Raw genomic sequence first — 12,589 nt, 5'->3', positions numbered from 1 at the left:
CTGGGTCATGTGACCTGGCTGAGACCCAATAGCTTATCTGAAATCAAGTCCCTACAGCGATGGTGCACACTAACCACATTAACCCAGTGAAGCCTTGAAGTTTGATTGATCCGGAGGGGAGGCAATGCAAGGTGGTGCAGTGCAGGCCACAGCAGCTTGACTGATCTGGAGGGGAAGGGCCAGCATATGCTGTCCCTTCACTAGCACATGACAGTGGGAAGGGTCATCTAGCCAGCGTGCTTCAGAAGAATTGTAACCAACAAAGAAAGAAACCAGGGCCTCCTGGAAGAAGCAAAAAATATAGGATGAGGAAACAACAACAAAAAGTCCCCAGGTCCCAACCCTGAGAACACTGACCCATGGCAGGTAAATACAAAGGAGAATGAGAACAGCAAACACGCAATATTAGAAAGAGCATGAGTGGGCATAAAGAGATATATTCCACACCTCATTGATGAGTTCAAATGTGAAATGTTTAGCCAAATAAAGCAAGATATAAGAAGATTAATAAAAGAGATACTAAGCACCCCTCAAGCAGACACAGATGGAAGAAGGGAGGAATTCAAACAAAGGAGAGAACCATTTGATGAAGAATATAAAAAAAGATATAGAATACATGAAGCAGATTCAAAGAGATCAACAGGAAATTAAAAACTCTATGGAAAGATGGCAAATCAGCTTGAAAGAAACTAAGTATAGATTATCCAATCTGGAGGACAATTTTTCAATGTGGGATTATGAAAGGTAAAAATTTTATTTTAAATAATAAGGAAACAAGCAGTAACAATACAGAGGCTAGAATAAGACAAAAGGATCTATAACTTGAGAATAAAGAATGTAAATGAAGAAGCTGGGGTACAAACAATGGAACTACAATGGTTATTTACAGAAATAATTAAGGAAAACTTCCCAAGCATAAGAAAAGGAAATGATATTCTGATATATGAGGTGCACATAACTCCAGCCATCTACAACCAAAACAGAGCTACACCCAGACATATAATAATCAAGATCCCAGAAATTAAATATAAGAACAGAATATTAAAAGCTGTTAGAAATGAGAAACAGATAACCTATAGAGGAAGGCCCATCAGGATAATGGCAGACTTCTCAACACAAACCATCAAGTCAAGAAGAGCCTGGAGTGAAATATTCCAAGCCCTGAAAGAAAATAACCTCCAGCCTAGATTGATATACCCTGATAAAAAGATAGAAATTAATGGAGAAACAAGATGCTTCCAAGACAAAGAGGAACTTGGGAAATTCGCAACCAACAACCCAGCTCTACAGAGAATACTCCAGGGCATTCTAGAGATGGAGAAAAGTACTAGGATTCCAGGAACAGTGACAGAGAGGCCTCAGTGAATGGAGCAGAAAACAGAATGAAGAAGATAAGCAGACAACTGATGGCAAAAAAAGAGCATAACAGAAATGAGGCAGAGAAGATTTTATTCAAAACTGATATGATGATAGTATCAGATCTGAGAGGATAGGCAACTACACTGAAGATAAAAAGACTCTACAACACACATTCTGGTTTGATAACTGCTGGTTTTTTGAAGTTCTATACTATATACAAAGTTGTGTTTTTATTAATACTGTTTTGTACTTATATATTCAATTATACTATGTCTGATGATATAACCAACTCTTGGAGATAACAAGAGCCAATACAGGAACCAAAGAACCAAAGAACTTTTTGTACAATGGTCTTATATGTTTATTTCATTTCATGTGTTTATAGGAATATGTTTTGTTTTGTCATGCTTTTTTTTGTTTCTCCCTCTAATATAGAAAGGATAGAAATACATCTTAAGACTCATGCAAGTGTAGAATCTATAAACAGTTTATGAGAACTGATCTTACGATACATGATGAAATGAACAGATACTTTAAAGAAAAAAAAACAGTAAAATACTCAGTGCTGATCCTGGAGTGTCATAATGTGAAACCCAGCAATACTATTATTCTTTGTTCAGAGTGATATTAGCTTGCTTGGGTTTATTCAATCTCAACATAATTGAAAATACGGATAACAGCATGTATGTTTAAGTGTATAGGATTGATAACCATATTTCTAAGTTTTTGTTGGATAGTTGAACAGAATTGGCTGCAATTCACTGTTTGAATCCCCACTTTATATGCTCCAGTTTAGTATCTTGAAAAAATATTTGTAAGAAGACAATCTGTAAGCATCAACTAGTGATTTCTTACTGTTTAAATTTTTCTTTGAAATTATGTATTGTTTCTACCCATTTTCTGTTTTGTTTAGACTTTCTTTAAATTAAATTTTAAAAAAAGACACTACAGTACCCAGTGTTGATCCTTGAGTGTCATGATTTGAAGTTCAGCTATACTATTATTGTTTGTTCAGAATGATTTTAACCTGCTTTAATTTGTTTAATCTAAACATAAATGAAGATATGGATAACTACATGTATGTTTAAGTGTATAGGACTGATAACCATGTTACTAAGCTTTTGTTGGAGGGTTGAACAGAACTGTTTGCTGTCTCGCTGTTTGAATTCCCACTTTACATGTTCCATTTTTGTATCTTGAACAACTATTTGTAAAATGACAATATGTAAACATCAACTAGTGATTTCTTACTGTTTATTTTTTTCCTCTGAATATATATATATATATATATATATATTATTTGTACCTATTTTCTGTTTTGTTTAGTCTTTCTTTAAATAAAATATTAAAAGTATTCTTTTCAGAAAAAAAAACTTGAGTAGCATATTCTGTAGAATATGAAAATATTCAAAAGCTAAGAAAGTAGGAGACCACCAGTGTGCCTCTGCCTCGCTGTATTCTGTTATAACGCCTGACCTGCTAGCTGCTGGTTATGCAGAGGTTCTGTTATCACAAGGTCAAGGAATGAATTTGCGAACAAAAGGGAGAAGTTGGAAGATTTTCATTGGAAATAAGGGGAGGAAGAATAGCTCCTGGGTTTCCTGGGGGTAATTTATAGAGTGAAATTCTACCATGGTACATGCTCCAGGGTCTCTAACTTTTGTGCAGACTTCCTTGAGCATCCAATACCTCACTGACTGCTTATTAATATCTACCTAAATTTGCTGCCTAAAACAATTTTAAGGTATATTCATTGCACTATTCATACCATTTTAATTAATTACTATAATGATAATTGAAGGTAATCTGTGTGTATACTCTTCTACTAACAATTTTGTATTATTATTTAAGAAATGTTTTATGTTGCAGTGTTATGGATTAAGAACTGGTGGTCAACTTAATGTCAGCTGGATTACATCAGCATGACACTGAGTGAAGATGCTCCACCTGAGGAAAGTTGCCAGCATAAATAGGTGGAGAAGGAGAAGGAGGTTGTTGAGGCGTTGAGGCATTGTGGGTTTTTCTACAAGTTGCTGTTTGAGCTGTTGGCTCTCCTGGAGAAGCTTTAGTCCTCACATCGAGCATTGCTTCCTGGCTCCATAGGGGAAGACATGTGCCGCTTGATGTCCAGGATGAACTCATCATGTTGGCTTCCTAGCACATACCCAACTGTGCTTGTTGTCAGAGGACCTCAGGGCCTCCATGTCGCTGAGGATGGCTGTGGTTCCTTTCAGGATAGCCCTGGTCTTTGTTGTGAGTATGACTTCTCGGCTCCTGCATAGAACACTCATCCCACTAGCACAGCTCCTTCACCCCACTGGCATGGACTTTCTGGCTTCCACCGCTAACTTTTGGGCCTTCCTGGCACGGATCCGTAGAAGAGACTGGCATGAGTCCTTCTTGTGTGCTCTGAACCTCCAGTTGGATTTATGAGAGGCATTGTCGTGAGCTCTGGATCTTCATCTGGACTCATGTTGGACATTGCTGTGGGATTCAGGCCCTTGGCTAAGTATTCTATGTCTTTGGTGTTATGGATAGATTTCCTGCAGTTTCTTGTGTTAACTCCGGTGACCATTATAAAAATAATATTATAAACTCCATGTCCTGATTCTACTTGTTCTTCACACAACCTCTGGCTACAACATGCAGTAAACAACAACAAAAAAAATGGCTAAGTTCCTCATAACTTCACCTATCATAATGAAGTACATACATTACACGCAGCCCAAAGTACATTCAAAAGGCATTGGAATCTTCATCAGTGTCAGAATGCATCATTTATGAAGCAATTCCTACAAAATTTAAAAATGCATAAATATGTCATAAATGTGCTATAAATTAGACTAAGTGGAAATAAGTAAAAGAAGAAACTCACACTGAACATCAAGTAAATATTGTACCACGTTCCGATATTTTCTAAATTTATGTTATTGTAAGCCTCTAGTCCTTACCACATTAAACAGCATAGATAGGATTGGCAAACATTTCAAATAGGCAATTTATAGCACAGTTTCTTAGAATCAGCTAAAATGTCACGTGCTAGAAATGTATCCTTTAGGAGACCAAATTTTAAAAAAGCTGAGAGCAGTGTTTCACGCAGGATGATCCACTTTGACTCAACACACCAGGTAAGCAGTCTACCTTAGGGGGAGTTAATTAGTCAATGAATAAACAACAATCTAGATACCAGGGTCTCCCATTTTGTCTTTTCTCATTGACTAACTGGTCCTGGAATGACTCCTAGGTTACAGGATCTTGGTTCCATGCCTTGTAGTAACTCGAATGGTTTGAGTTCTGAGATCTTTTCAGGTATCTTTCATGTCTGAATTCAGGCTGTATCTCCAATGTCTGTAACGATGCCTCAAGTACTTAATTCTGTAACCTTTGTGGAATTTATAGCAGAATGCAGACACAGAGACCAGGGGATGAAGAAGACGCTGTCCAGGCCTTGTATTGTTTGCTGACTGGAGAGGAGTGGTTCCAGAGCTCAGCCAAAAACCCCCAAAATCCCTATTTCAAATCAGTCTAAAATTCTGCCTTGGTAATATCATTAGTGATCATAAAGTTGATTGCATACTATCATTTTTCCCTGGGAAAAGTTTCATTTTCCAGTCCTTGGAAGACTGCATATTTTCTTTTGCAATTCTTCTGATCTATTCCAGTGCCTCACATTTCTGAACTATTAATTGTAGTCAAATGTCTTGTTTTACATGAGCATTTAAAGGTGAACTTCAGCTCTTTCTTACACTCATGAAGCGTTGTCAAATTTCTCTAACAGCTATTTTAAATGTGAAGTTGGTTAGTATTTCATGAGAGCTGATTCTGTTTAATTAAATATATTATGTATTCATATAAGGGTATAATATAATCTTAGGGAAGTCTTTTTGTAAGGGACATGAATCTTGGTCCTGAATTCTGCTCCTGTTGGCTGGGTAGCTTTCTAGCCATCGGTGTGGAACATGTCTTATTCAACTTTAATGGCATCTCTGAGAGGGAAAGGAAATAAATACTTTTTAGTTGTCCTTAGTAAAAGTATATATATATCAGGCCTTGTATTGTTTGCTGACTGGAGAGGAGTGGTCCCAGAGCTCAGCCAAAAAACCCCAAAATCCCTATTTCAAATCAGTCTAAAATTCTGCCTTGGTAATATCATTAGTGATCATAAAGTTGATTGCCTATATATATATATATATATATATATATATATATATCAGGAGTTTAGATTTAAAAATAAGTATTTTATCATGATTATTTATTATTAATTTCAAGATAGTAGACAAAGACTTTTACTTTTCAGAGGCAGTAAAGAGTCCCTATGTGGTCTGTTCAGCTAGAAACTGGAGTTTTATATTAAAGGGCATGTTCAGGACAAGCTAATGAGCTAGACCCTCTGGGATGTTCCCACAATGTCCATCCACAGATCATAGATTGAATGATTCAGTTCCATGGCTAAGCACTGAATTCCACTCTTGGAAAGGACCTGGCACAGAGGTTGAGGTGCTCCATGCATGGGCCCCATTACAGCCCCAAAGGTCAGGAAGGCTCCTGGGTGCTATGGGTACAGGCTGGACCCCATTAAGAAAAAAGATAACCCCCAGGTGGAACTAGGTGAGAGAATCCTGTTTAGAAAATCATGCAATTTATAAATCATAAATTGTTTATCTTGGGAATTTTCCATTTAAGATTTCAAGCAAAACTGGCATGGTCCCCCTAGTACCATCACAGAGACAGCATGGAGGAGATGCAGGGTGAAGGAGGTTACTCTGACATAAAAATTTAAATAGTCTTGTGTTTAGATCAAGCTTGTTTTTGTCCTAGATTGTGATCTTTCTGGTTAAAAGGTCAAAACTAAGATTAACTCAAAACACATGAAGAACCCATAATTTAACGATGGCTCCAAGTATGAGTAGTCTACAAAATCTTTGGCAAATATAACATTTGGTATTTGAGATATGTGGTGACAATTTTATTTTACAGAAAACTTATAGAGTTTTAAGTGACTTAGTAGTATTCTTATATACATTGAATCCCAAATCTACCACCTAAGTTACATTCTAACAAGTCAGCTCTTCCGCACCTAAATATTTTGACTATTAAAAATGCTAATGTAGAAGTGAGATGTGAGAGGAGCTCTATGACCTTAACTTTTAATTATCAGCTAAGAACAATTGAAATTATGTATCTGATGATTTTTGACAGTAACCTTAATGAGACTTTTTCCTTGACTTGTCTCTGTCTCTGTCTCTCCCTCCATCCTTCCCTGCCATCACACTAAAATGTATATACACTTCAGGAAAGAAAATGTGCATCAATATTTTAATACTAAATTTAGTGTGATATCATGAGATTGATACAAGTGACCTTTGGCCACTGTAATTATAAGAAGTGCTCAGAGTGGTGGCCGTCAGCTTCCAGGCATGTGTTAGCACAGGGAACTGCTGCTAGGGTGACCTGGATCACCGAGATTGCTGCATGTGCATCTTCAATTTCTTCTCTAAGGACCGGCAGTGTGGTGGGTTTCCTGTGATACACAATGCTGTCTCGAGTTCCTCATGCGAAGGACACACCACCTTTTAGAAACACATCACACTGCTGTTTTTTTTTTTTTTTTTTTTTTTCCTGAAGTGTGTATGCGATTGTTAGCAGACTCTCCACCTACAGCTAGATTGTAGTCTTCCTGCAAGTGGAAATGGCTGTTTCTAATCCACCAGCCATGGTTCCTAGAACACAGTTGTTTACTCAAAAAAAGGTGTGCCTTCCTAGCTTTGCTGTGGTGGACTTACTGTCACATCCAGTTTCTAACCATACTGACGTCCTGACAACTGAATTTTTTAGTCTTATAAACTCCAGGTGAGCAAATTAAAATCTTATTTTCACTGTTTGAGGGTAATTCTGCTATTTATGGTTTATTTATAAGCCTGTCATTTATTTCCCTGCTATTTTTAGGAAACATTGGCTGAACTGAAGACTCAGATTTAATAAGTACGTAATTCCTTGTGGGCTTCTCCTCTTCTTCTCCTTCTTGATGAACTCCCTTCCGGGAGTGGAATGAGCGATCCCGCCTGACGCACTGCGAGTGTCTTCATAGAGGTTCTTCGGATTCTCTTTGAGTTCCCCCTGACCTGCTGCTGGAGGAACCATTGATACCGTGGCCCATGGTCTGCTGTCCCCGACAGTCAATGCAAAGCCTGCTCCCTCCATGGCATCACTTCCTGCTCACAGCGACAGTGCAGACTTGGGACCCTGGGCAGCATCTGAAACTGCACACTGAGCATCTCCAAGCTCTCTGTTACAGCAACTCCCTGGCTCTGTGGGGGTCCTCAGTTCTTGCCTCCCTCTGTGTCTCCTTCCAGAGCCAGGGCAGCATATGTCAGCCGGTCTCACACAGAGAAACAGGAAGGAATTCAGCATGGCCATGATGTAGCCTCGGGTCCTCTGTCTGTAAATATTGCCTCACCATTTGAATCTGGCCATGGGTTGTCTCCTTCCAGAATCCCAAACAGAAAGTGGTAGCAATCTATAAAGACTTCAAAAGCATTAGCCCACAGAAACGGATAATCCAATCAAGTAAAACCAAAAGTACAAATACCGAATAAGTATATGATAAAATATCCAGCAGCCTTATCCGTGAGGGAAATACAAGTCCAGGCTCTGAGATTTCATCTCACCCCAGTCAGAATGACTATCACCAGAAACACACAAAATAACAACAAAAGCTGGTGAGGGTGTGCAGTGAAAGGAGTCCTACTGCACTGTGGGTGGGAATGTAAATGGATACAAACGCCAGAAATCAGCACTGAGAGGCTGAAAACACTAACACTGGAAACCCTCCTGGGCCCAGCGATACTCTCCGAGGCATATCCCTAAATGAGTTAAAAACATCACACCACAGTGACGCATGCATGCCCAGGTTTATAGCGGCTCAGCTCACATGAGCTGAACAATCGAAACAACCTAGATGCTCATCAGGAGATGAAGGCATGAAGAAAATGTGATGTACATGCTCAATTGAATACTACTGAGCCATAAAGAAGAATGAAATTTTGTCATTGCGGGAAAATGGGTAAAGCTTGAAACCATCAAAGTGATATAAGACAAACACAGTTAAATATCACATGATTTCTTCTATATGAGAACCCCAAAATATAAGTGCATAAATACAGTGCAATATTAAAGAGATGGAAGGAGACAAGAAAGCAGACGTTTTGGAGCTGGAGAAGAGGACCCTGAGGAGAAGAAGTTACCAGAGAGCGGTATAAAATGAAGGAATGCTCAAGGTGAGTTTTGTGCTCAGATCTGTTCCCCAACCAGAAGTTAACTGTTATGCACTCCATAACAGCTTTTGGCAATACAAAATTTAGCATGTAAAAATTCAAATATATTTAGGGAGAGTGTTAATGGGTAAGGAAAGAGAGACAGACAGAGAGACAGAGACACAGAGAGAGACAGAGACAGACGAAAGAAAGAAAGAAAGGAAGAAAGAAAGAAAGAAAGAAAGAAAGAAAGAAAGAAAGAAAGAAAGAAAGAAAGAAAGGGAAAGAGAGGGACAGGCAGATAGACAGAGATGACAGAGAGAGACACAGAAAGAGAGAGACACAGAAAGAGAGAGACAAAGACAGAAAAGAACATATACAGGATTCTTCTGATGTCCAAAGCACACATGAATGCCCTGGAATTTCTAATCCCATACCCACCTTGTGGACTCTCAGCCAAAAAAGTGAACCACGGTGGGCCAGGTCCACTGCAAGCTCCAAAATTTCTGATTTCTCTTAGCTAAGGAGATCTCTTCACATTTCTCTAGTCCAGCCCGGATGCTGTAGGCAATAGTGAATACTTTGTTACCAGTTCATCCGCTTTTTCCTTGATATTTAAAGTCGGGCAGGGAGAATTCTTTTCTCTTGAGCTTGCTTCAATGACACTCCCTCCTTAAAGCTTTTAAAACTCTATTTTAAATCTGAAATGTCATTTCTCTGCTCTTGGCAGGTTCTACCCATTCATCCTGGAAACTAATGAAGAATTATAATACTTTGTGGATTTGCCCATATGCTTTAAAGTTTTCAGACAGTTTCTGTTCACAAATGCTTATATTCTTTCATTAATAACCTTATTTATATAGCAAATACTTATCAGGGTGTCAGACATTTCTAGATGCTGCATTGTGATAGAGAGAAAGACACAAATATAAAGTACTAAAAGCAAATCAAGCCAACAAAACTTACACGAAGACAAAGAACCCTCAAGATTTTAGGCAAGAAATAGCCCAGACATGAAGACAAATGTTACCATGTCCCTGTGGAGCCCTGGTTAATGATGAATGAATTTACACTGCTTTACCAAGAGATTTCTTATTCATTCATCATGCCAGCAGTTAACAGATTCCTTGTGCTATCTCGTGGTGTCTGTCTGAAGGGCTTATGGGGGTCTGTGTGCAGCTTTCTGATTTCAGCTCCTTGTTTCATTTCACTGCAGGAGTAAACTGCGGCTGGCATACGTGTGACCTGGCATACATGCGACCTGGCATGTGGTTCTAGTCCCAGGTACTCAGGAGTGGTGAGATACCGGCCCAGGAGGAAGGGGTGGGGATAGATTTCCCCAGATGAACATTGGTTTCTGGTCACTCTGTATCCTCTCCAAAGCTTTCCTGAGAGAATTAGATCATCGATCTCCTCACACACTTTGTGTATGGTGTTTTTTCTATTAAAAAGTTTCTAGGAATGAGAAGACGAGAAGACATGAGCTCAGATTACCTTTGAAGTTGCCTTTGTTAAATATTCTTCATTTTTACATTGAAATAACTGTCCACATTTTCCATAAGTTTCACAGAGCCCTGAATGAAGAACAGGGTTTCTATTTCTGTACAGACCCCAGATTCCCTGCAGCCCACACTCTGGTATACACAGCTCCCAAGAAATCTGAGTCTACCTGAACCTTCTGTTTAATGGGGAAAGAAACTTGCTCCTTATAATGTGCTAATTGATCTAGGCTATATATTAACCACTTGAGGTGGAAAGGAAGAGATAAAGATAGGAAGAAAATAACCCTAGAATCAGTCACCTTCGGATTTTCCCTACTGAACTGTCGTGCTATTGTGTCTGGTCCCATTAAGTCTGTGCAGATCAGTGAGAAAGTGTAACATGAATCTTAACTGCCTTAGCAGGGAACAATACCCTAACCAAGGCTGTTTAAACTGTTGGGGCTAGAGCCAGATTGTGGAAACAATTGTGAAATGTCACAGTGGCTCTGAGTGAGCCACACAGGATGGAAGTTACTGTCCTTGTTCAAAGCAGAGCCTCACTGTACACCTTGGGAAATGAAGTCTCCAGGTGCAACCAGCTTGAAAGACACAAGGGCAGTGCATGCTTCCTTTTGGCGGCCTGAGCTGTAGGCACGGAGACCACAGCTTTACTGAGGAAGTCTTTCCTGACACTGCTCTAAGCAAGGTGCCTCCCAGCCCAACTGGTCAGAGTGGCATCCAGTGAAACTGTTCCTACAGAGAGCTGGCTGCCCTGGAAACAAACAAATTGCAGAGTTCTTATTTTTCCCTGTGCTTGAGATTTAGCAGGTTTCGTTCTCTAGCTGTGAAGACATTTTTGCTTCTTAAAATAAGTGAATATGTATGTAAAGACATGGGTGTAAGTTGGTTCATGGGTGTGTTCTGGATGTGAGTGGTGGGTGTATTTTTGATTTGTGCTTTCTCTGTCGCTTCCTGAGATTGCAATTGGAAGCTGCAATTTTAGTGTTTTTTTTTTTTTTTTCATGGCTAAAAATGAATGAAAATCAATTATCCCAAAAAGTATTGTGTTTCAATTTTGCATGTCCTGGTACATTGAAAATCAGCAGCATGGCCCATCGCCAGCTCTCATGTGGTCCAAATCAATTGAGCCGCTGGGCTCACACAAGACTGAGATGTGTGCATGAGTGCATAACGGACCTCGGGCCCCAGCTGAGCACTTAGGAGCAGAGGTAAAATTAAAGTCGGGCGATTGCTCATCTCTCGCCAAACTTCATTCATCTCTTACATTGTGTTTGCTTCCCTTTGAGGCAAGGAGATGGGCTGAGGATGCGCGGCTTTTGCCAGAGAAGCAGGCTCCCTGCCCTTCTTTCCTCACATGGAGTTTAGAAGTATGAGTTGTGGAAGAAACATTCGTGCATATAGTTTAACATGAACTTTTAATAGATGCTCCACTGCTAACAGCTATTTCCACACCATGAGCACAGCCTACCAAGAGTTTTAGTAGATAACCTCTCATGAATCATGCTTACCTCACAGTTTGTAGGCACTTAGTGTTTGAATAATTGATTAGAATATGGCTATTAAAAGACCACTCTTGCTGATGGTCAACCATGTGTCTTACTCTAAAAATCCCGTGGTGATACGGACTGTGGAGGAAAGGCTGTGGTGGGCACTGACACTGAAACACTGACACATGGGAATTTGGGTTTGCAATTTGCAAACTGATCATGGTAGCTCCTTTGCAAAATCAATCAAAGGGCTTTGTTTTTCTTCTGAAAGCATTCCTTTTGTTCCAGAGATGGAAAAAGACCTCTATGAACACCACGGGATTTGCCAAATGATAATCACTTTTGAATTTGAAAAAAAAATCCTTTTGGAAGAGTTAACTGGATTATATTACTTTTGTTAGAAATCAGTATGGCAGTGCTGAAGAAAGACAAACCATTTCAGAATTTATACATCACCTGTGCCCCGCCTTCCACAGGGAAATATTTTATTTCAGCACCTGGTTTATTATCCACTGGAGTGAGTGAGGGCTAACCACACCAGCATTATGGGTCCACTTTCTTTATTTTTTTTTCTTTCAATGATCCTTATTAACGTCAATATAAAGCTCAGAAATTCAGCAATTTGACATAAATGAAATCAAAGTAGCATAAAAAAGTCCCAGAACATTTACAAAGGACACTAAACATTCTATGAAGAATGTGACATTGACTCAGCTTTGCAAGCCCAAGGCTGGTTGGAGACCCTCCAGCCCAAGAGATGAGCAAAGGACCTTCGAGAGAGAACTGTGGTGACAGCAAGTTGTACCCTTGGGGATGTGGCCTGAAAGTGACTCCTTCCACATGCCAGGCACTTTGGAAGGAATGTCCACCCATACTTCAGTGATGCAGCCATGAGCTGTCTCATGGGGAGGCTTATTGTTTGGGACTGAGCTGCTCTAAGGCTCAGAGCAGTCACAGTTAGGGTCCCTGGGTCGCTCTGCTGCAGTGA

Source organism: Cavia porcellus, unplaced genomic scaffold (genome assembly GCF_034190915.1).
Source record: "Cavia porcellus strain 051 isolate PalLab524CR breed Dunkin Hartley unplaced genomic scaffold, mCavPor4.1 scaffold_24, whole genome shotgun sequence".
Lineage (NCBI taxonomy): Eukaryota > Metazoa > Chordata > Mammalia > Rodentia > Caviidae > Cavia > Cavia porcellus.
Note: the sequence above shows the minus strand (reverse complement) of the source record.